This window comes from Canis lupus, chromosome 18, assembly GCF_048164855.1.
Source record: "Canis lupus baileyi chromosome 18, mCanLup2.hap1, whole genome shotgun sequence".
Lineage (NCBI taxonomy): Eukaryota > Metazoa > Chordata > Mammalia > Carnivora > Canidae > Canis > Canis lupus.
In genome coordinates, this window is record NC_132855.1 from 24,332,898 (window position 1) to 24,360,800 (window position 27,903).

The following is a 27,903-nucleotide window of genomic DNA, read 5'->3' on the forward strand; positions in this document are numbered from 1 at the left end:
ACTGAGGCTATAATGTATAGCATGGTGACTATAGTTAATAATACTGTACTGTAGTCTTGAAAGTTGCTGAAAGAGTAGATCTCAGATGTTCTCACCACAAAAAAAAAAAGAAAAAAAAAAAGGAAACCAGTGAGGTCAAAGATGTGTTAACTAACCTTATTGTGGTAACCATTTCACAATATATGTATATTAAATCATCATGTAGTACATCTTGAACTTAGACAACTTTATATGTCAATTATATAACAATAAAGATGGAAAAAAATAGTCATGTTACCTAGCTGTTTCCCAGCTGACTCTAATAGAAATATATTTGAGCTAAATCTTTCTTAAAGTTCCTTAAATTTAATATTATGGGGGAAATGTTCATGCTTTATAATGTTCAACTGACATTTTATTCTTTTTATTACTTTTTAAAGGTTTATTTATTTATTTGACAGAGAAAGAGAGTGCGCGCACAAGCAGGGGAAGTGGCAGGCAGGAGAGGGAAAAGCAGGCTCTTCGCCAAGTAGGAAGCCTAATGTGGGGCTCAATCCCAAGACCCTGGGATAATGATCTGAGCCGAAGGCAGACACTTAACCAACTGAACCACCCAGGTGCCCCTTACCTGGCATTTTAATAAGCTTATTTGCAAGAGGTAAATACATTTTAATAGTTAATAGAGAATTGTGTCTACAGATATTAGAGATTAGCAAAGATGGGTAGGGAAGGTCTGGAATATTTTTCAGGAAGCGGGTTAAAAACATTTCCCTTTTGAAACAGAATGTTCTCAGGCATTTTCCTGGCACTTTGCTGCTAAAATATAAATGGTTATGTGTAATAGTTAACTGCAGACTGTTATTGTTGGGAATTATTTTTATATGTACAAATTGTGATGCAGAATGGATTACAAACATAAATTTGTGTTTTGGTTTTATTCTGACTTAGAAGGAAGACTTAAATTGTCTTCTATATTATCTCACCACGGTGATAAAACAGGAAGTGAAGTCAAGCAAAAAACTGCTTCCTGTCTTTTTGCAGAAAGGAAACAAATATGTAAAGATACATACATAGGCAGCCTTCTGTCTCTCTCTCTCTAGTCAGCCCATTTTATGCACAGTCCTGATTTAGCATTAGTAAAATATTTTGATGTCATTCTCCTGTTCTTAACTCTGGCTTTATATTAGAATCACTTGGAAAGCTTTTAAAATAAACCCTATTTCTAGGCCCCTCCCTCCAGTTTTCTGATTTATTTGGTGTGGGTGTGGTTCAGGCATTTTTTTTGAAAGGCATCCTAAGGAAAATTCTAAGGAGCAGACAGGAAGCCACTAGGCAAGAAGACAGACTCTGAACATTTGCATTTGCCTTCAAGGCAAATTTCCAACTCCTCCCCCACCCCCCACCCCACTTAGCTTGCCAGGCACGGGCCCTGGGTACGTTGCTTGTGCTTTCTTCCCCTCTTCTATTCCTTTTTCAGGCATTCCAAAAGTTTCCTCCTCACACATTTTTTTTTTTTCTGATTCAAATTCCTAACCGTTTTTTGAGATCCAGCACTGTTTTTACCTCTTCTATGAAGCCTTCCCCGATCAATGAGAGGTCTTGCTTCTCTTCTGAACTCGTAACAGCAGTGATTGCCTTGAAAATCATCTCAGCAATGCATCAGTCATGCACTGCTTTGTGTCATCTCTTCTGTTGTGTTAAATAGATTAATCCCACTTTTTTTCTGTGTTACTCAGCTACTTACACTGTAAGCTTCTAGCATTACTTTGTATCTTTGACAAGCTGAAGGCCTTGCACAGTGTATAGGAAGTCAGAGATACCTCTGCCTCCCTTCCATCCTCGCTTCCACAGGTGTGGTTCAGGTCTTGATTTCTCCTGGAGCCTTGCCTGGTCCTACTATGCCTTTTTGATTCCAGACTCATTGGCTCTTTAAATCAGGCCAACGCCTCAGTGGCTCACATGGCCAATGGCCAGTAAAACTAATTGTATGCTTTTACTCTGCTCATTCTTGCTCTCTTCCTGTTTTATATACTCTAGGTGACCCTTCAGCTTCCTTTTCCCCCTCTGTTCCCTCACTCTTCTACTCCCTATTCCACCAGGACTTGATGGAAAAATTCAGTTTCTCAGGTTTTGACCTCTTGTATTCTTTAAGATGTCAGAGTATAACATACTTTCTGGATCTTCCTGTCCCTATTCCTTTGGGCAAACACTTTCCCTGGTCGGGCTCTGGCCCAATTGACCTGAATTATTTTTCCAGCAACTTGCTCTGATCTGTCAAGATTCCCCTTCAAGAGAACAGACATTCTATACCTTGTCTTCAGGATTCTCACCCTTTGGGAGAAACCTGATTGAGTTGTCCACATGATTGAAAGTTCTTGTTGGTCCCTCATTGCCTGCAGAATAAGTGTAAACCTGAGATGTCCAATACGGAAGTGATTAAAACCCAGATAAACAAGTCAGTTCCTTTTTAAAAAAAATATTTTATTTATTTATTTATTCATGAGAGACACAGAGAGAGAAAGGCAGAGACACAGGCAGAGGGAGAAGCAGGCTCCATGCAGAGAGCCTGACATGGGACTTGATCCCAGGTCTCCAGGATCTGGCCCTGGGCTGAAGGCGGCACTAAACGACTGCATCACCCGGGCTGCCCAACAAGTCAGTTCCTGATGTCAGAACAATCTGGCTGTGACATCTGTCATCCTAATGATTGCCAGGATTGATTTGGTTGATCTGTCTGGCTGGGTGGGTGTCTCCTTCCTCCCTCACCATTCCATGTGTTCCCCTCCCAAAGCTGAACATAGGTCGAAGAGGACAACTTGCCGTGATAGAGGAAGATCCTTCTTCCAATAGCTGTGCTCTCCTGCTAGAACCTACAAACAAGCTCTCAAGATCCATTTGTAGGAGAAGGTAGGGTAGTTAAGCTTCTAAGACTCCAGACACGTTCAAATGAGGCGCTGTAGGTGGCAGTCTGCCTTTCTTAAAAAAGAGTTCCTTAGCTATGTCATATTATGTAACTAGTGGCTATTATATTGGACAATACAAATACGGGATGTTTCTATCATTGCAGAAAGCTCTGTTGAACAGTGCTCTTCTAAATACCTTAGTGTAGCTCATGTGGCCTTTTACAATTTCATCTCAACCTTTTGCTCTACTTTAATTTTTGGCTGCTACTCACCTTCAGCCCCACCTACTTTCTCAATGTTCCCCGATCACTCAGTGTGCTTTTACAACTCCATACCTTTGAATATGATGTTTCTTTTTACTGAAATGCCCTTTGACTTTCTTCTCTGGCAAACTCCTATTTACCTTTTAATATCCAACTCAAACATTACCTTCCTTGTGAAAATCTTTGCCTTCCTAAACACAATAATTTCTTCCTCTGGGTTTCCCTTGCTCACTGAACCTAGCGCTATTGCCCTCTCACTGTATTTTGTTATTCACCCATCAATTTGGCTATCCTCTTGGAAAGGAGATGCTGACTGCCCTGATGGTTACCTGAGATTGTTTGCTTGGTGCCTGTTTGATATCAAGTATTTTCTTATTTATGTGCTTGTTATTCATGTGTTTGGGATGTTTAAAAAAATTATTTGGTACTTTAGAAGTCCTTCCCCTTTCTGGTGTAAACCTGGGACGACTTCCTGCCTTCCAGATTGATGTCCATTTCTCTTCTAATTAATCCTGACTGCACTTGAAAGGGATGTGGTAGGAGGAATTGACAAAAGTCAAAAACAGAGGGACTATGTATGTAGGAGCTGGTTCAGATATGCTCACCTTCTTGTAGCCACAAAAAATATTCAGTATGTGTTTGGAAGAAGAAGAGTAGGGAGAAAATGCGGAGAAAATAAAAACAGCCCATGGAAAGAAAGCTGGGGGACTGTGTTTGACCTTTTCTAGACCAAGGCCAAAAGCAATGTATAATAAGGTGGGAAGAGTTTTTAATGACCATTTTGGAAAAATGTACATTTCCCCCCCCTCCTGGTATTTGATAAGATTCTAATAAATTTTTGCGACTCGAATTACTGGAGAAGTAAATCCTCCTGCCCAAGAAATTAAAATATCAGTTGGTTCATCTTCCGTGATTGTGGTTAAGGCTTACACCCTCCTGAGGGAGCCGTAAATCCTACGGGCCCGGGTCTGAGAGACGCTAGCCGAGGACTCTCCCTGGCCCTGATGCAAATCCTACGGTCAATCACTTTTCCTTTGGCGCCCGACCACGCCCCGTGACCGGGCCACGCCCACCGAAGCCGCCCTCCCGCCCACCTCATGGCTCCGCCCCAGGCGTAGCAGAGGAAGATTCCTATTGGTGAAGAAGTTGCTCGGGTCCCGCCCCGGAGCACGGCGATAGGCCGCACCGGAGTGGGGCGGTGGTGGTTGGCTGCCCGGGGACGGGTCCCTAGCGGTGCCTGTCAGAGCGGCTGGCGGCAGCGGCGGCTCTCGGGGCTGGGTTGTCAGTCAGTGAGCGGAGGGGGAAGATGGCTCGCCGGGACGCGTTCTGTTAGCAGGAAGGGGGGCAGGTGGTGCTGCTACTCGGGAGGAAGCAGAGCAGCCGCGGTCGCTGTCGCCGCGAGGCACACTAGTCGAGGTTCTGAGGTGGAGCTCGGGGAGCCGCTCTGGTGAGTCGGGCCGCGCTGTACCCACGCGGGGGCCCCGGGGCGGCCGGCGACCGGTAACTTTTTTTGTCAGGGAGGAGCCGGGGCGAGGCGGCGGCGGCGGCGGCGGGGAGGGGACCGAGACCTGGTCCCCGGGGCGGCGCCTTCGTTGGGGGTAACGGTTCCCTCACGAGGCGCCGCGGGTGGGCGCGAGAAGGCGCCGGGCGCTGGGGAGCGTCTGAGGGGCCGGAGCGGCCGGGCGGGGTGAGTGGGCTGCGGCCGGCGGCTGCTCGCCCCGAAGTTGGGCGCAGCCCGTGTACCGCCGGGGCGGCGGCAGCTTTGTGCTCGTGGACCCGGGTCTTTTCTCTTGCCCCAGCGAGGAGCAGCCCAGACTCCGGGCGCGCCCGGGGTGCAGCCGCCTCGGCCGGACCCGCCGCCGCTCTGAGGGGGCCCCGCGCCCCTCGCCCCTCCCCCCCGCCCCATCCCGCCGCAGCTGATGCCCTGGCCTGGCCTCTCCCACTTCGGGGAGGGCTCGCCGCTTTCCGTCTAGTGGCCAAAATGGTCACCGTCGCCCACCCCCGCTCTTGGAAAGCAGCGCTAGCCCGGTGTCCCTCGCAGGGCGCCGAGGTCGAGAAAGCAGCCAGCATGCCTTCCTCGGCCATTGCCCTGGAGAGCCCCCCCTTCTTGAGCACTTGCTCCCCCTCCCCGCCCCCCGCCTCTAGGAGTTATGCCTCTTCCGAGGCTGATGTTCAGCCTCCTCGAGAATCCGTCGGGGTTTTGTCTGAAAATGGTTGCGATCGAAAGACCCCCCCCCCACCCCCCAAGTTTGCACGCTTCAGCAGAACCGCGTATCCGCCCTTCCGCGTGCGCGACTGTGCGGTGCAGCCCTAAGTTGAGGCATCCCTGAAAGGTCTGGGTTTTGCCCTTAGTGGTCTCGTACAGCCCGGGAGAGGGGCTCCGGGACACAACGCTGTTCCACGCCCGGCTGGCAGGGTCTCCGCTCTTCAGGTAGGGGCAGTTTGTTCCACCCGCAGCTCCGAATTTCCGAGACCGTGCGACAGGCGGCAGGACCAAGCCGTCCTTTTGCAAATTCTAGGTCCTTTGGGTCGCACAGTAGTTTTTTGGAGCCGACATGCCGCCTCTTGGGTTCGTGTGGCATTTGACAGTTTAAGATTTTTCCGCTTTTAAAATCTTATCTGCATAAAGTCCTAAGGATCAGTGTAACCTTGAGCCAATGTGATAGACCCAGTAGGATTGTTCTCCATAAGGACGTTCTCCTAACACCCCCAGATTAGACCTCCCTCCAATTTCTAAACCTCCTGTCTTAGCGTTAATACGCTTCAAGGTTTCCAAGATGAATATTGGTGCCAAACACCATTTTTTCTTTCTTTCTTTCTTTCTTTCTTTCTTTCTTTCTTTCTTTCTTTCTTTCTTTCTTTCTTTCTTTCTTTCTTTCTTTTCTTTCTTTCCTTCCTTCCTTCCTTCCTTCCTTCCTTCCTTCTTTCTTTTCTTTTCTTTTCTTTTCTTTTCTTTTCTTTTCTTTTCTTTTCTTTTCTTTTCTTTCTTTTCTTTTCTTTCTTTCTTTCTTTCAAGTGTAGGGAAAGGCAAGAAAGAAAAAGAATATTAGGATCTGCTTGGCCAGTAGTAGCTTGCTTGCTTGCTTGCTTGCTTGCTTGCTTTATTTATTTATTTATTTATTTATTTATTTATTTATTTATTTATTTATTTATAGTATGCTCTACTTATTTTTTTAAAGATTTATTTATTTATTCATGAGAGACACACACACAGAGGGGGGGAGAGAGAGAGAGAGAGAGAGAGAGGCAGAGACACAGGCAGAGGGAGAAGCAGGCTCCATGCAGGGAGCCCGACGTGGGACTTGATCCCGGGGCTCCAGGATCACGCCCCAAGCCGAAGGTGGCGCTAAACCGCTGAGCCACCCAGGCTGCCCCAGTAGTAGCTTTATTTATTTATTTATTTATTTATTTTAAGAGATTACTTATTTTATTCATGAGAGACACAGAATGAGAGAGGCAGAGACATAGGCAGAGGGAGAAACGCTCCATGCAGGTAGCCCGACGTGGGACTCGATCCTGGGACTCCAGGATCACACCCTGGGCCAAAGGCAGGCACTCAACCCCTGAGCCACCCAGGCATCCCCCAGTAGTAGCTTTAAAGTCAGTTATTCAAATAACTCATTTAAAGAAAGTGGCTCAGGGGAAAACCATCACATATTTAGATTTAAAAATTCTGAATTTGGCTTATTTTATTCTTTTTTTTTAAATTTACTACAATTATTATACCATAGAGGGATTATAAAACCTCTTAGTTATCAACATGAACAGTACTTAGATATAGACATCCAGATAAGGTGTCGGTTAGGTCAGTATGTTATTCCTGCCATGCATTCTTTTTTGTGTTTTTATTTTATGAAATCTGATTCCTGGTTGCATTTCTTAGACTGGTGTTGTTTTGACAGAGTTTAAACATATCTTATAGTCAGCTGTTTTATTCAGGATCCTGTTGCATGCTATTTATTTTGTAGACATTTATAATGTTTTAAATGAACATTTAAAAACTTTGAAAAATGCTAATATCAGGACCATTTGGGGGGGTATCAAGTTTACACTTTGTAAATAATTGAAATTATATCAAATAAATTTTATTTTGCACTGCCCTATTCAGCCTGGCTGAATAGGTTCTAGGGCAGAAATGAATGTCATAACTCTTGTCATCAAGGAACTTACTCTGATGTACAAGACAGATAAGTAAAAATTATAATATCATCTGATACATGTGAATAGAGATATGCCTAGTGTAGTAAGGGAGAGTAGGACATGGTAACTCAGTTTGGATGTAGGTAGAGTGAGGAGCACACAGTATGGTTTTGAAATATATAATTTAGCCCAGTGCAGGAGGTCAGTAACTTTCCAAGAGGCAAATATAATAAGTGAGAAGGCAAGGAGGCATGAGAAACTATGGCAGTTTAGAGAAGTCATTGTCAGTTTCATGTCCAAAGTCAATAGCATTGACATTAATGTGACTTAAATGCAGGGGTTGGTAAGGAAAGGTGGAAGATGAGAATAATGGTAGTGCTTCAGACCAGGGCATGGTGTCTTGGCTATGGGTATTGCATTGAAGGTGATGAGTAAGAAGCCATTTAATGAATTTTTGTTTTAGACCCTCACCCTGGCAGAGTGAGGTAGAACCTGATCGGTCTTGTCACGTTTGGAAAGAAAGAAGGAGGAATTGGGACCCTGAGGATTTGAATTGGTTCTGAAATTGGAAGTGAGGGAAAATGGAAGGAAGATGATAAATTCTATTTTGGGTTTTTTGAAATTGAGGAAGCTGTGGAGCATTCAGGTGGAGACGTCATTAGATGTTTGGATCCATGGATGTGGAATTTATAAAAGAAATTGGGATTATAGGGCAGATTGGGGATTGAATTGAAGCTGTATTGATTTGGTTATATTGAAATGATTCAGGGAAAGCTTTTAATATCATCAAAGCAGCGGCGAGATAAAAAGCAGACTGATAAAAAGCAGAAGTGGCTAGAAGAGTAATGTGAAATAGAAGAGTAGTAGTTAGGAGGAACATTAGGAAAGATGCTAAAGATGGAGAGAATTTCAACTAGAGGTAGAATGGGTCAACAATTTTGAATGCTGTGAAGAGGTGGCAAGTAAGGAGAGGACTCCAGGGACCAGTGAATTGGTCAGGATTCCATAGGTGACTTTAACAAGTACAGTTTTAACTAAGTAGTTCACAGTAGTTCAGTGGTTCAGAAGCCAGTCTTTGGAAGATTGAGAAAGAGTGGATGGTGATAAAGTAGACCTGCTTGAGTGAGGCATTTCAAGGAAACTGAAGAAGGGAGAGAATGATAGCTATAGAGCAGTGGTTCTCATTCTTAGCTGCACATTTACAGTCATCTAGGGAGCTTTTAAGAATGTTGATTTCCAGGGGAAAGCTCATCCTAACTTGGGGTTGAAGTGTAACCCAGGCATTAGTATTTATTTCAACAGCTTTGTTGTAATATAATTGGCGTGTAATAAACTACACATACTTAAAGCGTGCAATTTAATGTTTGATATAAGTTTTCATTTATGAAACTATAACCACAATCAAAATAACGAACAGTATCAGTCACCTGCAAAAGTTTCCTGTGTCCCTTTGTAATTTCTCCATGTCATCCTCAGGAAACTGCTGATCTGTTTTTTTGTCACTATAGATTAGTTGCACAGGTATATTAAAGTTCCCTGGGTAATTCCAACATGCTGGCAAGGTTGAAAACCACCGAAGAGGGATATAGGTTGAAGGAATGTTATGTTTGTTTCTTTACATGAATAAAGAAAGTGAGAAGTAAGAGACTTAGGAAAAATGAGGTATTTACCAGAACTGAGTTTCTCAGGAGATGGATGAAATTCAGAGCTTTGACAAATAACAAAGGAAGACAATTTGGAAGCAACAAAGAATATGATGTTAAAGATAGCGCATTTCTTTGTTGTCAGCATCTAAGTTATCATGTAGTATCAAGATTGATTTTTTGAAGTACTCAAAAGAAATTAGAGAGCATCTTAGTATTGTGGAAATGGATGCTATTCTGGAAGACTCCTTAAATGGAGGCTGGGACCTCTGGCACCACCATGTAATGCTTTGTCATTTTTTGGATGGGAGCAGATGGAAATAACAGTTTGACTATTGCTTGTTGTTGAGACCCAAGTACTGCCAGAGTTTTTTTTTGGTCCTTTTGGAGTTAGGCTGCATATCTGCTCTGAGGAAAGAGAATATTTAACATTTGAAAATAATCTTTTTGCACAGAAGAAATCCTATTTGTTTGCCCTTTGGATATATGCCCTTTAAATACATTGTAGGATTAAATCATTCCTCTGTCTCCCAAATGGGACTAAGAAGAGTTGTGATTAGAAGTTGTCAAAGGACCCATACTTTCTATCCTGAGAAAGGTAATATTTTCCTCCCTTCCTCTTTCCTTTCCCTTCCCTTCCCTTCCCTTCTCTTCTCTTCTCTTTTTTCTTTTCTTTTCTTTTCTTTTCTTCCCTTCCCTTCCCTTCCCTTCTCTTCTCTTCTCTTTTTTCTTTTTTCTTTTCTTTTCTTTTCTTTTCTTTTCTTTTCTTTTCTTTTCTTTTCTTTCTTCTTTTTAATGTCTGGCTCAGGATTTGGATGTATTTAAAAGTTGAGCTCTACTGGTTCTGATGTTCAGGGCTTATTCCTCACACTTGATTTTTAACTTTGTCAGGGAGCTGAAAGCAGAATGGTTACTTTTTTTTTTTTTTAAGATTTTATTTATTTGAGAGAGAGAGAGAGAGCGAGCGAGCGAGCATGGATCCACAAGTAGGGGGAGTGGCAGAAGAAGAAGGAAAAGCAAGCTCACAATGGGGCTAGGTTCCAGGACCTTGGGATTATAACCTGAGCAGAAGGCAGGTGCTTAGCCAACTGAGCCACCCAGGCACCCCCAGAATGGTTAATTCTCAATAATATTGGACATTGTATTTGATCACAAAGAAAGGTGGAGTGAAAACTTTTGTCTGATTTCTAAAGTTCTGAAAATTTCTTTCATTGGGATTAGAATATCAAAGTATGATCTTAGACAGTAGGCATCCTTAATTTTGGTGTAGTCTAAAAGAGTGGGAAGATCAATGCTAGTATGATTTTAGATACTATTGTTACTATAGAGACAGCAATTTTGTAAACATTCTCTATTTTCTTAATTACTGATGTAAGATAAAATAACGGAAATTTGGAAAATTTAGGAATGCATAAATGATAAATAACACTTCTAATGCCTCTACCCAGGGATAATTACTAACACTTCGGTGAATATCTTTACGGGTTGTTTATAATGAATATTTACTTTTTTTTTTAGCAAAAAGAAACCATACTGTATGTACTGTTTTTGTTTTTTGTACATGTTGCTTTGTTACTAGCTTATTTTCTACTTTTAAATACGTAAATGCCTATCTGAGTCAATAAAATATTCTTTTATGGAAAAGCATCATTTTAAATCTATGATTAATATTTCAGTATATGGATTTACTATCATTTATTTCAGGTGTTGAAAATTTAAGCTCTTTCCAATAATTTTGAATGAATACTGTAGCATTTTGCTTCTTTTTTTTTTTTTTTTAAGATTTTATTTATTTATTCATGAGAGACACACACAGAGAGAGAGGCAGAGACACAGGCAGAGGGAGAAGCAGGCTCCATCCAGGGAGCCCGACGTGGGACTCAATCCTGGGTCTCCAGGGTTAGGCCCTGGACTGAAGGCGGCGCTAAACCACTGAGCCACCTGGGCTGCCCAGAAACTGCCATTGTGACATGAAAAATTGTATCTTCTATATTTTTAAATTTCATTGATTATTAATGACATTAAATATTTTTATTTCTTTTGTGAATCATTAGTGTCTTTTGTGTATTATGATATTGGAGATTCAAAAAACTGAGTTATGAGAATTATTTCTTTTTTTATGAGAATTATTTCTATGTAAAACTATTAGATCTTTGCCAAGTTAAATTGCAGGTAATTTCTCCAGTTTGTCATTTACATCCTAAATTTTGTTTTTGGTGTGGGTTTTTCTTTTAAGTAGATTTTTTAACATTTTTGGTGTAATTAAATATATCAAATTTTTCTTTTATGTATCTGCCTGCTTAGAAAGGCCTTCCTACATTCCCAAATTACATAACTATTTACCTCTGTTTTTTTGTATTACTTTCATAGTTTTTAAAAACATGTACAGCTTTAGTATACTTGGAGTGTGTTTGGTGTAGCGAGGTAAGTCAATTATAACACTAGTGAGCAATTCTCTTTTACCAGAGGTTTTTTTTTTTTTAAGTATGTATGTATGTATGTATGTATTTATTTATTTATTTATTTGACAGAGAGAGACCGCACAAGCAGGCAGAGTGACAGGCAAAGAGAGAGGGAGAAGCTGGCTCTGAGCAGGGAACCCTTATGTGGGGCTCCATCCCAAGACCTGGGGATCGCCACCAGCACCAAAGGCAGACGCTCAACCATTTGAGCCACCCAGGCACCCCTTTTCCCAGAGGTTTTATATGTCATCTCTATTATATACTAAATCATGGTTTATACATATATACATATGATTTTTTTATAGGCTTTCTATTCTGCTTCATGGGACTGTTTATTTTTTGCTCCAGTAATTACAGTTTATTGTAACTTCTTAATGTATCTTACTATATGATTGTGTGAATTCCTATTATCTTTCTCAAAACATTTTTAGCATGTCTCATATATTTCTTTTTTCTGATTACCTTTAATTCAATTTATTAACCTCTCAAAAAAACCCCAATAGAATTTCAAAGTAATTTTTTTGAGATAGCTGTTATATCTTTACAATATTTTCATAATTTATTCAAGTCATTTTTAAAAAAAATATTTAAAAAATTTAAAAAAAAATTATTTATGATAGTCACACAGAGAGAGAGAGAGAGAGGCAGAGACACAGGCAGAGGGAGAAGCAGGCTCCATGCACCGGGAGCCCGACGTGGGATTCGATCCCGGGTCTCCAGGATCGCGCCCTGGGCCAAAGGCAGGCGCCAAACCGCTGTGCCACCCAGGGATCCCTTAAAAATTTTTTTATTCAGTGAACTCAGCCCCCAATGAGACTGAGTTCTACTGACTGACTGAGCCAGCCAGGCACCCCCAAGTCATTTTTAAATGACTCAGTGTTTTATAGTTTTCTTCATGTGGTTCTACCTATTTTTAAAGTAAATTTTTGGTATCAAAACTTGCTATTGTGAATGGAATCTTTTTTTCATTGTATTTTAAGAAGATTGTATTTTCCCAAAGGCACTCAAAAAAAGTTGGTGATTTAGGTAAACTGTTTTCTAACCGGTCATTTCATGAACTTTTTAATTATTATAGTTTTTTTTAAGATTGTTTAAATTTATTTATTTGAGAGAGAGAGCAAGCATGTGCCAGCATGGGGATGAGAGGCAGAGGGAGAGGAAGAGAATCTCAAGTAGACTCTTTGCTAAGCTGGGAGCCAGGCTGGGGCTCAGTCTGACAACCCTGAGTTCATGACCTGAGCTGAAGTCAAGAGTCCAATGCTCAACGGACTAAACCACCCAGGTGCCCCTTAATTCTTAGGTTTTATTGCATTTTGTAGTAGGTCAGTTAATAGCATTTGTAAATGATGATAATTTTGTCTTCTTGTCAATAATTATTTCATTTTTTCATTAAACATATAGAGTAATATTAAGTTGTATTAGTGAATAATGAAGCATCTTTGATTCATTTCTCATTTGAGTGAGAATACCTTCAGGGTTTCACAGTTGTGTATTCTGACAACTTTTTTTTTTATGTTAAGGAAATAGTCTTCCTTAATTCCTTTTTGGAATTGAGATTTAATTGGAAAAAGATATTAAATTTGATCACATAGTGTCGTGATGTACATTGAAATGATCATATAGTTTTTCTTCTTTTATCTGTTGGTTGATGAGTTACGTTAGAGGACTTCCTAGTAGATTTCACCAAACAATTGCTGTCTTTGGGGTAAAGGCAATTGATAATAGCATACCTTGTAAAGTAGTGCTAGATTTGATTGCTTTGTAACATTGTCTTTAGTATTCCTCTTATATTCTCTCTTTCAGGTGTCGGTTTGTGAATATACTAGCTTTGCAAAATAAAAGGGAGTGCCATCTGGGTGACTCAGTGGGTTAAGTGTCTGACTCCTGATTTCAGCTCAAGTCAGGATCTCAGGGTCATGAGATTGAGCCCCATGTTGGGCTCCCCACTCAGCAGAGAGTCTGCTGGAGATTCTTTCCCTCTCCCTCTACCCCCTCCCTCCATGCATGCTCTCTCTCTTTCAAATATATAAATAATCTTTAAAAAGAGAGAAGCTTTCCATCTTTGGAAATTAATTAATTGCTCTAGCAATTAATATTGTCCTTAAGATCTGGAATAGTTTAGCTATAAAGATGTCTAGGCTTTTGGATTGAATACAATTTATTGAGATTTTCATATGTGCTGCTTTCCAAGTACTTTGCATAATTAATTTCATTTATAATTATTTATATTTCATTCATAATTAATTTCATCTGTGTACAACTTTATGCCATGTAAGTATTATTATCCTTACTCTACAGATAAACTGAGACTCAAAGAGGTTAAAATACTTGTTCAAGATCACCAACTAGAGGCACCTGGGTGGCTCCATGGTTGAGCAACTGCCTTTGGCTCAGGTCGTGATCCCTGGGTCCTGGGATTGAGTCCTGCATTGGGCTCCCTGCCAGGATCCTGCTTCTCCCTTTGCCTATGTCTCTGCCTCTCGTTCTGGGTCTCTCATGAATAAATAAATAAAATCTTAAAAAAAAAAATCAACAACTAGTTAGTGGTAGAATTTAAGCTGAATTGCTATCTGATGCCATATCTCATATTTTTAAATCAGTAACCTAATTTTTTTCCTAATCATACTCTTTGCTTATTCTTGATTGTTGAGAAATAAATTTAGTCATTTTTGAGTGTCCTATTGTTTTTCTTTTTGCCTAATTAGTTTCAGGTTTTGGTAACTCATAATTATTACTAGTCTGTTCTATGTGATATCATATCTTATGCTATTTTAACAAATAGATCCAAGTATGGTTATGATAGAAGATCCTGGAATGGGAATGGGGTGATAAATATATAATGTGTTTTATATAATTTACAGTTTAATTTATTGGGGGTTCAAGATCAATTTGCATTCCTGAATTCTGTTTGTACCTTGTAAAGAATATTAAGTGCAACACAGATAAAAGATCAAGAAATTGTGGACATAGTACTTTTCCATTTTAGTTTAAATATTTGTCATTGTTGAGGCTTGCATCAGGGTAGCCTTTTAGTAGTAAATGTTAAGTGATATTTGTTTGGTGTGTGTTTTCCTGAACAAAGAGTCTTTTGATTAGCTGCTGAACATTAGTTGCTTTCTCATATAAATGCATAAGGATTCATTCAGTTATTTGTACTTGACTTAATGAAAACATTGTATATGAGTTCTTAACTGTACTATGAAAATTATTTGAAGCTTCAGCTATTGGAAGATTTACATTTACTCTCTTATAGAATGATGTTTAGGCTTGGAAATTTGAGAGAATAATGTAATCCTTAAAAGTGCTTAAATTGGGCAAGCAGTTATAAACTGTTTCTTTAAGATTCTATTTATTTATTGAGAAAGAGAGAGCAAGACCATGAGCCGTGGGGCGGAGCAGAGGGGACAAGCAGACTCCCCATTGAGCAGGGAGCCTGACATGGGGCTCCAGGATCCTGGGATTATGACCTGAGCTGAAGGCAGATGCTTAAGTGATTGAGCCACCCAGGTGCCCCTTATGAACTCTATTTTAATCTTTTTGAGCTTCCCTGTTTTCCCCTCCCTTTCAAATATAAGGAACATTTAATTAATTTAGGGTATTAATTCTAATCAACATACACATCCTGTACTCCCCACTTCTGCCCATGGGCATATAAAAAGTTGCCAATCTGGTCTCTTTAAACTTGCCAGGTATATATATTCCCTTTTAAACTAAAACTCAATGTTCCTGTGATTTGTTAATCCATAGACATTACTGTGGTGGATGGAGTGGCAACATAGCCCCCAAGCAGTGCACGCTTCAGTAGCGTAGAAGAGGGAGAGACTATTTTGGGAGATTATGAACCTTCAAGTAGGTCCTGATAAGGGAATAGAGAGGAAGGTGGAAGTAGGTAGGAGGGAGAAGTGTCAAACTAAATAGGGAAGGTACAAATGTGCATCCCGAATGGACTGGTCAAGAAGTACAGAAAGTCAGAGTGGTTAGTTACATGGGTGATAGACCAGAATATTGAGGACAGTGAAGTCTTTTTAGAGTTTTGGAAGGGAAGATGCTTGTGGCAAGGTTAAAGAGAAAGAATATCAAGAAAAAAAGAAAAACCCAATAGATTTGTCATTTCTAAGGGGATGGAAAGTATGTGATGAGAACCAAATACATACTGTAAAGGAGGTTAAGGAATAAACTGGTGGTGAAATAAATGGAGGTGGCAATAGCTTATGCTACTAAATCAGAAAATTAATTGGTGAAGAATAAATAAGGATAGAAGTAGCTGGAGAGCATTAGAATCTAATGAAGCCTCCTTCTTATCCCCAGCCCTGCAATCTCCCCTTTCAGGAACTGTAAGCTTCTGAAATACATTCTCAATTGTCCACTTGGTAAATATTTTGTTAGTGAAAATTAGAGCTATTCTTATTGAGCATCAATGGTGTGCCAGTGCTTTATTTATATTATTTTTAATCCCTAAAACATTCCTGTGATGTAGATCTTATCACTACTTTTCACAGTGGAGGAAATTGAGATTAGAAAGTTTAAGTAATTTGCTGGAAGGTGAGCGTGAGTTTTTTGGACTCTATTGTGCCATGTTGCTTTTTCTATTTATTGAGCTTTGTTAAAACAGTAGGGGGAAGGGTGCAAAAGGACTATAAGGTATGATTACTGTCTAATAGAGAGGAGTGGAAGAGAAATTTTAGCTATGTTCACTGTAATTTATGTTAACTGCAATTTGTATTGGCAATGTTTTATAAAAGGATTCCTTTCAATAAGCCTCTCTATCATATATGTAACAATTTTTAACAAGTCCTCTTTTTGGGAAGATGAAAATTTTTTTTGAAAAATCCATTATAACAGGTTGAGGGGAGAGGAAGGACAGGCCAAGAAAATTGACATCAAGAAAAGTAAGAGTAAAACTTGTTCTTTTCACTATGAGAACTTCAGATATGCTACATAGGTGTATGTTTTAGGTAGCACCTCTGGAAGGCCAGACTCTTTATGGAAATGGTGTTGAGCTGGTCACTCATGTAATCAGGGCAGATACTTTTCATGTCGACAGATTGTAAAGTTCCAGAGTTCATAGTAATATAATGTGATTTATTGCACTTGGATTCCATCAGTCAGGAATTGGTTATTGGTGAAAGGGTCCAAACAGTCGTTTAGTTTTCTGTTATAAACCCTTTGTTCAGAAACAATGCATAATTGAAAAAGAAATGCTTAAACTACGTTAGAGATTCTAAACATTCTTACAGGACTTTCAAATACCTGGGGGAGGAACCAAGATAGAAATTTTTGTTGTACTACTTTTAGTTTCGTATTCAATTGCAAAGCAACATCTAAGTTATATTTTGTTATACTGATATAAAATATTATTGAAAACTTTATTTTTAAAAAATGTGTAATTCAGCCTCTGCTAAAACAAATGGATTGTTACCCCAGCTAATATGAATCAGCATGATCATACTGAACTATTTATTGCTGCTTTGTTTCCTATAATTTTTAAACCAAGATAAACAAGTATTTTAATATCCACTGAGTTTCTGACTGAGAAGAATCAAATGGAATTTTGTAGCACAGTCAAGATCTGTTACCTTTATTATTATAGTTCTACTAGTACCTTCATTAACTAGTTTTCCACATTATGTTCTACATTACCTTCATTAACTGTGTTTACTTGTGTTTTCTCATTGTACCCTCCCTTTGCCTGTGTCATTTCCAAGTTGAACATCTGAGCCTCCATTGGCCGATTTTATTAATGGTTGAGAATTTCATTCCAATTTATGAAAGGGCAGTGACTCACTCTAAGACATCAACTCAACCCACAAGTCAACTGGGATTTGGTTCTCTTAACATTTCTCTTTTCTTTTGTCCCCAAATTAGAGCAGGGAAAACGGCCACTTAGAATGCAAAAAGCTTTAAAGAAATTAAAGTAGCACTGTGCTTTGGAAAGTGTATTTCTGTATGCTATTATTTTGGGGAAAGAGCGAGGAAAAAGGGGCAAATGATATCAAATTGACTGCAAGATAAAATTTACATTGGGCTTTCTTTTACATTCCCCCCCATTTCCTCATAACATTTGTTTTTATTATTTGCTTATACACTGATTTGCCTTGCTTTGTTTCAAAAGGGATTAAAAGATACTCACTGTTGCTGTGTTTTAGATTTAGTGGACTAATCTAGTGGACTGTGAATCCCTCAAGTCAGGGACTATGTTATATTCAGCTTTGTAAACCTAGCATCCAGAACATTGTAGACACTCAATAGTTTATGAATAAATGGATGATATTTAAACACCTCTAGTATAAGAAGAGAGAGTGAGATTACTTGCTTCAACCCTAGTTTATTGCAGTTGAATAAAGTGCAGAATGGGCTGAATCATGTCTCCTGTCCCCCTTTTTATACATTGAAGTCCTAATACCCAGGACTTCAGAATGTAACCATAATTGGAGATGGGGTCTTTATAGGGGTAAGTTAAAATGAGGTGATCATGGTGGACCCCAATCTTATATAACTGGTGTCCTTTTTTTTTTTTTTTTTTTTTAAGATTTTATTTGTTTATTCACGAGCGACACAGAGAGAAGGCAGAGACATAGGCAGAGGGAGAAGCAGGCTTCCCACAGGGAGCCTGATGTGAGACTCTGATCCTGGAACTCCCGGATTACACCCTGATCCAAAGGCAGAAAAATGCTCAACTGCTGAGCCACCCAGGCATCTCTAACTGGTGTCCTTTTAAGGGGAAATTGGGACATGACTTGTACAGACTGAAGATGATGTGGAAACACCGGGAAAAGATGGCTATAAGCCAAGGAGAAAGGCCTGGAACAACAGATCCTTTCTTTATGACTCTCAGTAGGAACCAATCCTGATGACATCTTGAGGTTGGACTTCTAGTCTCCACAAATGTGAGGAAATAAATTTCTGTTATTTAGGCCACAGTCCGTGGTACTTTTTTACAGCAACGATAGCAAACTAATATGGGTGACTTGTCTGTTTGGATGTAGCAAAATCCCAAATATTCTTAATTTACCTATCCCCAAGGAACAATTTGCAGTGCTCAATGCTAAAACCTTAACACTTTTTACATCCCACCCCTGGCAAGATATGGGAGAGAGAAATTTGGATGGCTCAATAGAGAAAGTAATAACTATTCATCTCTTTTCAGCTCCTTCTACAGTACAGGCAATGGCAAGCAGCTGGCTGATTCTTTAGTTCAATTGAATTAGTTTGGTTTGGCAAGGAGAAGGTGTTTATGGGGTATTTGTGTTCTTAAGTGTTCAAGAGCATCTGCCAATAGACCTGGTTGCTTTTTCAAAGTAGAAACTGGAAGAGGAGGACTGAGTAAAATACTTTTTAATATAATGTTAATTTGAACTAATTGCTTGTACATAATCTTAGCAACATTATTTTGCCCGTGTATGATCAGCATGGGATAATCAGCAGGGATAAAGCACTATATCCTTTGGCTCATGCCTATTGTTTTGATAGTTGCTGTACCCTCAGATCATTACACAATCATACTGAGTTGCCTCAATTATTTTCAGCATTTTTTAAAAGGATTTATTTATTTATTCATGCGAGGCACAGAAAGAAAAAGAAAGAGAGAGAGAGAGAGAAGCAGAGACAGAGACATAGGCAGAGGGAGAAGCAGGCTCCCTGCAGGGAGCCCAATGCTGGACTCGATCCCTGGACCTGGGATCACGACCTGAGCCAAAGGCAGACACTTAACCACTGAGCCACCCTTTGTGGGGTCTTTGGTTTGGGGACCAAGTTAATGCTGGTCTCATAGAATGAATTTGGAACTTATCCCTCCATTTCTAATTTTAAAGCAGCTTCAAAAGAATAGGTATTAATTCTTCTTTAAATGTTTGGTAGAATTCTGCTGGGAGGCCATCTGACCCTGGGATCTTGTTTGTTGGAAGATTTTTGATTACTACTTCAATTTCTTTGCTGGTTATGGGTCTGTGCAGATTTTTTTCTGTATCTTCCTGTTTCATTTTTGGTAGTTTATACATTTCCAAGAATGCATCTATTTCTTCCAGATTGACTAATATGTTGGCATATAATGGCTCATAATATTCTCTTATGATTGAATTTCTTAGGTGTTGGTTGTGATCTCTCTCATTTGTGATTTTACTTATTCGGATCCTTTTTCTTTTCTTTTTGAAAAGTCTGGCTAGGGGTTTAATGATCTTATTAATTCTTCAAAGAACCAGCTTCTAGTTTCATTGATTTGTTCTGCTCTTTTGAGTTCTTTATCATTGATTTCCATTCTGATCTTTATTATTTCCCTTCTGCTGGATTTAGATTTTAATTGCTGTTTTTCTCCTAGCTCCTTAGGTGTGTAAGTTTAGGTTATGTATTTGAGACTTCTTGTTTCTTGAGAAAGGCCTGTATTGCGATATACTTCCCTCTTAGGACCACTTTTGCTGCATCCCAAAGGTTCTGTCATGTTTTTCATTTTCATTTATTTCCTTGTACTTCTAAAATTTTTCTTTACTTTCCTGGTTGACCCATTCATTTTTTAGTAGGATGTACTTTAACCTCCATGTATTTGTGTTCTTTCCAAATTTTCTCTTGTGATTGAATTCAAGTTTTAAAGCATTGTGGCCTAAAATATGCATGGCATAATCTCAATCTTTTGATACTGTTTGAGACCTGATTTGTGACCCAGTGTGTGATCTATTCTAGAGAATGTTCCATGTGCACTCGAGAATCTGTATTCTGTTGCTTTAGGATGAAATGCTTTGAATATATCTGTGAGGTCCATCTGGTCCAGTGTGTCATTCAAAGCCATTATTTCCTTGTTGATCTTTTGCTTAGATGGTCTGTCCATTGCTATGAGTGGGGTGTTAAAGTCTCCTACTATTATTGTATTATTATCAATATGCTTATTTAATTTTGTTATTAATTGGTTTCTATATAAATGGGTGCTCCTGTGTTAGGGGCATAAGTATTTACAATTGTTAGATCTTCTTGTTGGATAGACCCTTTCATTATAATATAGTGTCCTTCTTCATCTCTTATTACAGTCTTCAGTTTAAAATCTAATTTGTCTAATATGGAGATTGCTACACTAGCTTTCTTTTGATGTCTGTTAGCATAATACATGGTTCTCCACCCCCACCACTTTCACTCTGTGTGTGTCTTTAGGTCCAGCATATAGATGGGTCTTTTTCTTTTTCTTTTTTTTTTTTTTTTAAATCCAATCTGATACTATGTATTTTTTGATTGGAGCATTTAGCCCATTTACATTAACTATTAAAAAAGATACAAATTTAGTGGCTTTGTAGTATCTGTAAAGTCACTTTTTCTGTATATTATCTCTGTTCCTTTCTGGTCTTTGTTATTTTTGGGCTCTTTCTTTGCTCAAAGGATCCCCTTTAATATTTCTTTCAGGGCTGGTGTAGTGTTCACAGATTCCTAGTTTTTGTTTGTCCTGGGAACTCTTTATCTCTCCTTCTATTCTGAATGACAGCCTTGCTGGATAAAGTATTCTTGGCAGCATATTTTTCCCATTTAGCACATTGAATATATCATGCCAGTCATTTCTGGCCTACCAGGTCTCTGTGGACAGGTTGGCTGCCAGCCTTATATTTCTACCCTTTTAGGTTAAGGACCTCTTGTCCTGAGCTGCTTTCAGGGTTTTCTCTTTATCTCCGAAATTTGCAAGATTCACTATTATATTTCAGGATGTTGACCTATTTTTATTGATTTTGAGTGGGGGTACTCTGTGCTTCCTGGATTTGAGTGCCTGTTTCCTTCCCCAGATTAGGGAAATTCTCAGCTATAATTTGTTCAAGTAAATCTTCTGCCCCCTTCTCTCTTCCTCTTCTCAGACCCTTATTATTCAAATATATATATTTTTTTATGGCATCACTGATTTCTTGAAGTCTTGATTCAGTAGTTAATTTTCTCTCTTTTTCTCAGCTTCCTTATTTTCCATCATTTTGTCTTATATATTACTGCTCTCTCTTCTGCCTTGTTTATCCTAGCAGTTAGAGCCTCCATTTTTGACTGCATCACAGTGATAGCATCTTTAATTTCAGCCTGATTAGATTTTTAAAAAAATATTTTATTTATTAGAGAGAGGAGAGAGAGAGAAAGAGACCGGGAGAACAGGAGTTGGTGGGGTGGGGGAGGTCAGAGGGAGAAAGGTAAGCAAACCTTTTCCTGAGCAGGGAGCCTGATGTGTAGCTCCATCAGGACCCTAGGATCATGACCCAAACCGAGGGCAGATGTCCAACTGACTGAGCCACCCAGACATCCATGGCCTGATTAGATTTTAGTTCCTTTTTTCTATAGTAAGGCATTCTTTACTGTCTTCTATGCTTTTTTTCAATCCCAGGTAGTATCTTTATAATTATTTTGAATTCTAGTTCTGACATCTTACTTATAGCCATATTGATTGAATCCCTGGCAGTGAGTACTGCCTCTTGTTCATTCTTTTGGGGTGAGTTTCTCTGTCTTGTCATTATGTCTAGAGAATAGATGAAAGAGAGAGAAAAGACAAAAATAACAAAAACAATACCAGAAAAATACAAACAAAACAAACCAGAAGAAAACAGAAACAAAACAAGAAAAAATCAAACAAGAAGTAAAAAAACAGAAAATAGTAAACTAGATCCTAAAATAGGAAAGAAACATATATATACAAAAATTAAAGAAAATACAATGAAAGGAAACTATATATATATTATATATATGTGTGATGTATATATAAAAATAAAATTAGAAAAAAATTGATAAAATAAGAAAATAGCTGAAAAAACCCCCTGAAAGATGAAAGAATAGTAAAACAAAACAAAAACAAAAACAAAACCCCCATGAATGCTAAATACTGTTTTCCCCAAGACCTGAAGTTTTCCAGTTCTCTATGATTGGTAAATTTGGTCTTAGCCAACATGCTGGTCTCCTGGGGGAGGGGCCCTGTTGCACTGATTCTCAGGTGTCTGCCCTGGTGGAATTGTTACCCCCCTTGCCAGGGGACTGGGCTCAGTGTAAACAGCTCTGGATTGCACTATGTGGAACTGTTTTGCTCCCTGAAGGCTTTTAGCACCGATAGGGGGAATTAAAATGGCAGTCCCTGATCTCTAGCCCAGAGCTGAAAGTTTGTGCCCCACAGTGTTCAGTGAGCCCTCACAGAAAAGCAGTGAATCACTCATGTCTCCCTGGTTTCCCACCAAACTGTGTTCATCTAGCCTGTGACTGAATGTTTTTAGCTAGTCACCCACCCAGTTTCCAGTCTCTAAACTGTAGACTCCTGTGGCACTGATGCACACCATTTCTCCCTGGGGAGGGAGAGGGATCTCCCTGGTCTTCTGCTGTTTGCTGGGCTGCTGTTTGCTGGGCCCCTGCTCGGAGAGCGGTCACCCTGCTAGTCTCACAGTTTTCAGCTGGCTTCCTCGCCCTGATGCTTGGGAACTCTGCTGTAGTTAGACACCCTTCTTCTTTTTGTGACCCCAAGGACCCCACGACCATGTTGTCCTGCCTGGGAGACTGTCACACTTTGCTACCTGAGCACCTTTAGGCCAGGGACATCCCCAACTGTAGCAGACTTCTAAAAGTTCCAGTTTTGTGCTCTGCTGTTTATAGTACTTTCTGGTAGCCTCCTTATGCAAGCTTCTTCTCCCTGGGGTTTATCTTCCAATATATTTCTCCAGATTCATGTCTCTATACCTCCTCCTACCTTGCAAAAAGTGGTCACTTTTCTATTTGTAGAATTGCAGCAGTTCTTTTCTTAGATCGCTGATTGATTTCACAAGTGTTCAGAATGATTTGATAACTATCTAGCTGAATTTCCAGGGACTAGACAAAATTGGGTCCTTTATTCCTCTGCCATCTTAACTCCTTACCTACAAATATATTTAAAGGAAAAAAATAGACAAAATATGAGTAGGCAATTCACAGATGAAGAAATAGAAATAATCAATAAGCATTTGAAAAGATTTTCAAATAGATGCAAATGGAAGTCTGCAGTGTGGTTTTTTTGGCCCATAAAATTGGTAATAATTAAGAAGATTAATAATATCTACAATTGGTTAGGGTATAGGGAAATGAGGGCAATTAAATTTCAATCACAAGTAACCTTTGATCCAGCCTCTTCAGTTTATCCTCTGGAAGTACTTGCAGAGATATAAGAAAATTTATCACAGCATTGTTTAAATAGCAAAAATTGGAGACAACCATTTTAAAGGACTCAAAAAATTTTCAAAAATGGGAAATAACCCCTAACAGATTCAGTTAAAATTGTAAAATTCAGAAGTTTGCTTTTTTTTTTTTTTTCAAAAGAGACCAATTTCTCTATATGTGTTCTGTGGTATATTAATTATCTGTGGCTGTGTGACAAATTACCCCCAAATTTAGTAGCTTAAAAATAACACAGATTTATTGTTCTCATGATTTTATGGGTTGACTAGGTTCAGCTGGGCAGTTCTGCCTCTCTATAGTTGAGATCAGTCTAGCTGCAATCACTTGTGCAGCCGCGTTCATCTGGGAGCTTGCATGAGGCTGAAATCCCCAAGGCGGCTTCTCATCTTCCGAGATCTTTCTCCATGTGGCTTCTCCTATATGTCTGAGCTTTTTTTCTTTTTAAAGATTTTATTGATTTATTCATAAGAGACACACAGAGAGAGGCACAGTCATAGGCAGAGGGAGAAGCAGGGTCCCTGTAGGGAGTCTGATGTGGCACTTGATCCCAGGACCCTGGGATCATACCCTGAGCCAAAGGCAGATACTCAACCACTGAGCCACCCAGGCATCCCTGCCCCTGAGCTTTTATAGCATGGTGGCTTCCTTCTAAGAGAAAGTATTTCTAGAGGACATGCTCTAGGTGCAAGCACTTATTAAGCCTCTGCTGGCATCATGCTTGTTAAAGTCCTTTGGCTAAAACAGGTCACATTGCCAAGCCCAGTATCAATGTGGGAGAGGACTGCATGAAAGTGTAAAGAGTAGAAGGGGTGGTTTGTTGAAGGCCATAAATGCAGTTTAGTTTACTACACATGGGGGGAGAAAAGGTTCAGAGTATATTAGGTAAAAAGGATCAAGTTTTGGAGAATCAGTCTGTTTTTTTTTGGAGGGGTGGTGAAAAAAATCAAAATTGATTATCATATCAAGTTGAAGGCAGGTGCAGTTATGAGGATCCAGCTGAGTCCTATTAAGGCAAGACATTTATAGAAATATAAAGAAATTTATACAAATGTGAAGCAAAACCACTCTTCTCAATAACTTCTTTTGTTTGTAGGAAAATTGTTATATTTATTTATTTCTGATTATTTTTTGAGTATAGTTGACACACAATGTAGCATTAGTTTCAGGTGTTTAACCTTAGTAATTTGACAAGTTATATACTATGCTATGTTCACTGCAAGTATAGCTACCATCTGTCCCTTACATTGCTATTATGATATCATTGACTGTATTCCTTATGCCATGCTTTTTATTCCCATGATTTATTCACTGAAGATTGTTATTTTTAATAAAAATGTGTTATGTTAAAAAATGTTATTGTTACAGGTGTTAAAGTTTTGTCATTAAACATTTAAAATGCGATATCAGTAAATATGTAAATATAACCACCATAGAAAAAAGCTATTTGGGATTCACAATACTTTTTAAGAGTAAAGAATTTTCAGGGACGCCTGGGTGCCTTGGCAGTTGAACGTCTGCCTTTGGTTCAGGGCGCGATCCCAGGGTCTCTGATCGAGTCCCACATTAGGCTCCTTCTGGGAATCCTGCTTCTCCCTCTTCCTATGTCTCTGCCTTTCAGAGTTTCATAGATTTTGACTTACTTAGATAATACTTGAGTCATTTAGTACATACTATATATTTTGTTAAAGATGCTACAAACATTTTGGAAAATCTTATTTCAGCCAATAATTGCTTTTTTTTTTTTTTTTAAGATTTTATTTTTTCATGAGAGACACGGAGAGAGGGAGGCAGAGACACAGGCAGAGGGAGAAGCAGGCTCCATGCAGGAAGCACGATGTGGGACTCGATCCTGGGACTCCGGGATCATGCCCTGAGCCAAAGGCAGACGCTCAACTGCTGAGCCATCCAGGCATCCCCAATAATTGCTCTTATTGAGTTCTATCCAATATTAAGTTTAAAATCATTCAATTTGTGATACATATTTTTAAAAATATTTTATTTATTCATGAGAGACACAGAGAGAGATGCAGAGATACAGCAGAGGGAGAAGCAGGCTGCATGCGGGAGCCCGATGCAGGACTTGATCCCGGGACTCTAGGATTGGGCCGAAGGCAGGTGCCCAACTGCTGAGCCACCCAGGGACCCCCGCCCCTGTGATATATATTTTAATGAAATTTATAACTTGTGAGTTTGATTTCCACATCGAGTAGTATTTAAAGTAGGTTGTTAGTTTAAAAGAAACTGAAAAGCTCTTTAAGTTCAATGTCATTTTCTCTGGTAAAGCCAATGGCGTGAAGTGTGTATATACCCATCAAAGAGCCACATTAATTATCCTTATAATATAAAAGAATATATTCTGTAAGTAATATAGATAATACATAATAGTTTGCATGTTGGAATATAAACATAAGGGCAGAGTGAAACAATGGAGGTAAATCGTCGTGTTGTAAAATTACATCCTAGCTTGCTGATGGGTAAGTCAGACTTGAAAATTTAAATTTAATGGTATTATCTCCATTTACAACAAGCAAAAAATAACTTTTGTTGCCTTACCTTTGTAAATATACTGCCTACATCATTGCTTTTATTTTTCTCTCCATTAGGTCCCAGTGAAAGCCCACGCTTTCAATGATTTCATTCCATTGGAATAAAATTGTTTTCTGTTTTGTCTTCCTGAACACTCATCAGATTCTCACACACTTTTATTGCTTTTCTCTTTGATATTTCTGTTTTCTATTTCATAGATTTCTATTTGCGTGGCCCATTTGGAACCTTTCTTATCCTAGACGCCTATTCCTTCTTTATACTAAACATTAGAAATGGCTTTTCCTATGTTTGGCCTATGTCTACTTTGGAAAAAGTCATTTATTGTTATTGCACTCATAATTACTTAATACATAGATAGCTTTACAATGGGTCTTTAGCTCTGATTTCTTACTTTTTCTTTAGTATAACATTCCTTGCATTCAGGATGACTTATTGAATACCATAATGTGAACTATCACAAAGGGCTAATTAATAAAGTAAATGTTATATTAAAAACTCACAATGGAATTCAAGGCCCAAACTAGTAAAGATTCAAAGGTTTGTTCATTTATTCATTCATTGGGCAAATGTTTATGAACCTGTTATGTGTGAGCCAGTTTTATTTTTTTTTTATTTTTTTAATTTTTTTTATAAATATATTTTTAAAGATTTTATTTATTTACTCATGAGAGACATAGAAAGAGAGAGACAGAGACACAGGCAGAGGGAGAAGCGGGCTCCACGCCGGAAACCCGATGTGGGACTCAGTGATCCCATCCTGATCCAAAGGCAGACGCTCAACTGCTGAGCCACCCAGGCATCCCTCAATAAGTATTTTTGTTTTTTTTTTTTTAATATTTATTTTTTTTAAATTTTTATTTATCTATGATAGTCACAGAGAGAGAAAGAGAGAGAGGCAGAGACATAGGCAGAGGGAGAAGCAGGCTCCATGCACCGGGAGCCCGACGTGGGATTCGATCCCGGGTCTCCAGGATCGCGCCCTGGGCCAAAGGCAGGCGCCAAACCGCTGCGCCACCCAGGGATCCCGTGAGCCAGTTTTAAAAGGCCAATTGTAACTTAGATTTTTAAGAACTGATTAGATCAATATGAAAAAGATCTTGGAGTTTAGCTGATTCTAAGCATAAAATGAGCTCTTTCTGTGAGACTTGATTGCTGAGCAAAGTTAAAAAATTTGAGGTTTCCCTGATTAAAATACTGTGCCTCATATTCAGTTTGTTAGGTTTCTCCTGGGATATTATATTTATAGTAGATACTGGATATATTTACCATTTTTACCTATGTACAGCCCTTTCTAAATAAACCTGTATTTACATGAGTCTATATCATTCATCTCAACCCATTGGACCCAGGGGAGATATCTGTCCCATGGATGGCCAATCTCCAGGCTTGCTAGTGAGTTGTAGTCAGGATCAAAGTAGGAATCTGGTGCAATCAGAGATTTGTTAAAAAAAAATTCAAATTTTGGAAACTGAGAAATACAGATTTGGTGCAAAGGAGAGTGTGTGCCTGGAGCAGAAAGATCAAGATAGTTAGAACTAGAATAGCCATAATGGAACATAGGCAGGGTGAGTAAGTTAGGAAGACATTCAGCAAATAAAGAATGGCACTGAGAAAATCAGAGAAATGAAAATATACTGCCTTTAGAAGATAAAGATTTAAGTTATAGTTTCTAGCTTTTAGGTTCAATTTCCTTTTTTTTTTTTTTAAATTTTATTTATTTATGATAGTCATCACAGAATGAGAGAGGCAGAGACACAGGCAGAGGGAGAAGCAGGCTCCATGCAGGGAGCCTGACGTGGATTCGATCCTGGGTCTCCAGGATCGCGCCCTGGGC

The 27,903-nt window shown here is 39.2% G+C and overlaps 1 protein-coding gene across 6 annotated transcripts in view; it reads left to right on the plus strand.

Moving 5' to 3' along the window:
• Window positions 1–4,369: 4,369 nt before the first annotated feature.
• The window catches only part of HYCC1 (hyccin PI4KA lipid kinase complex subunit 1), a 124,838-nt gene continuing 101,304 nt past the window's right edge, over window positions 4,370–27,903 (plus strand). For 2 of the 6 annotated variants that reach the window (XM_072783802.1, XM_072783804.1), the window contains exon 1: window positions 4,370–4,592. The gene's annotated coding sequence lies outside the window, so the exon portion shown is untranslated. Of the gene's footprint in view, window positions 4,593–4,813; window positions 4,833–27,903 lie in introns of those variants that run through there. The other 4 variants (XR_012010858.1, XR_012010862.1, XM_072783803.1 and 1 more) reach the window with 4 other exon arrangements.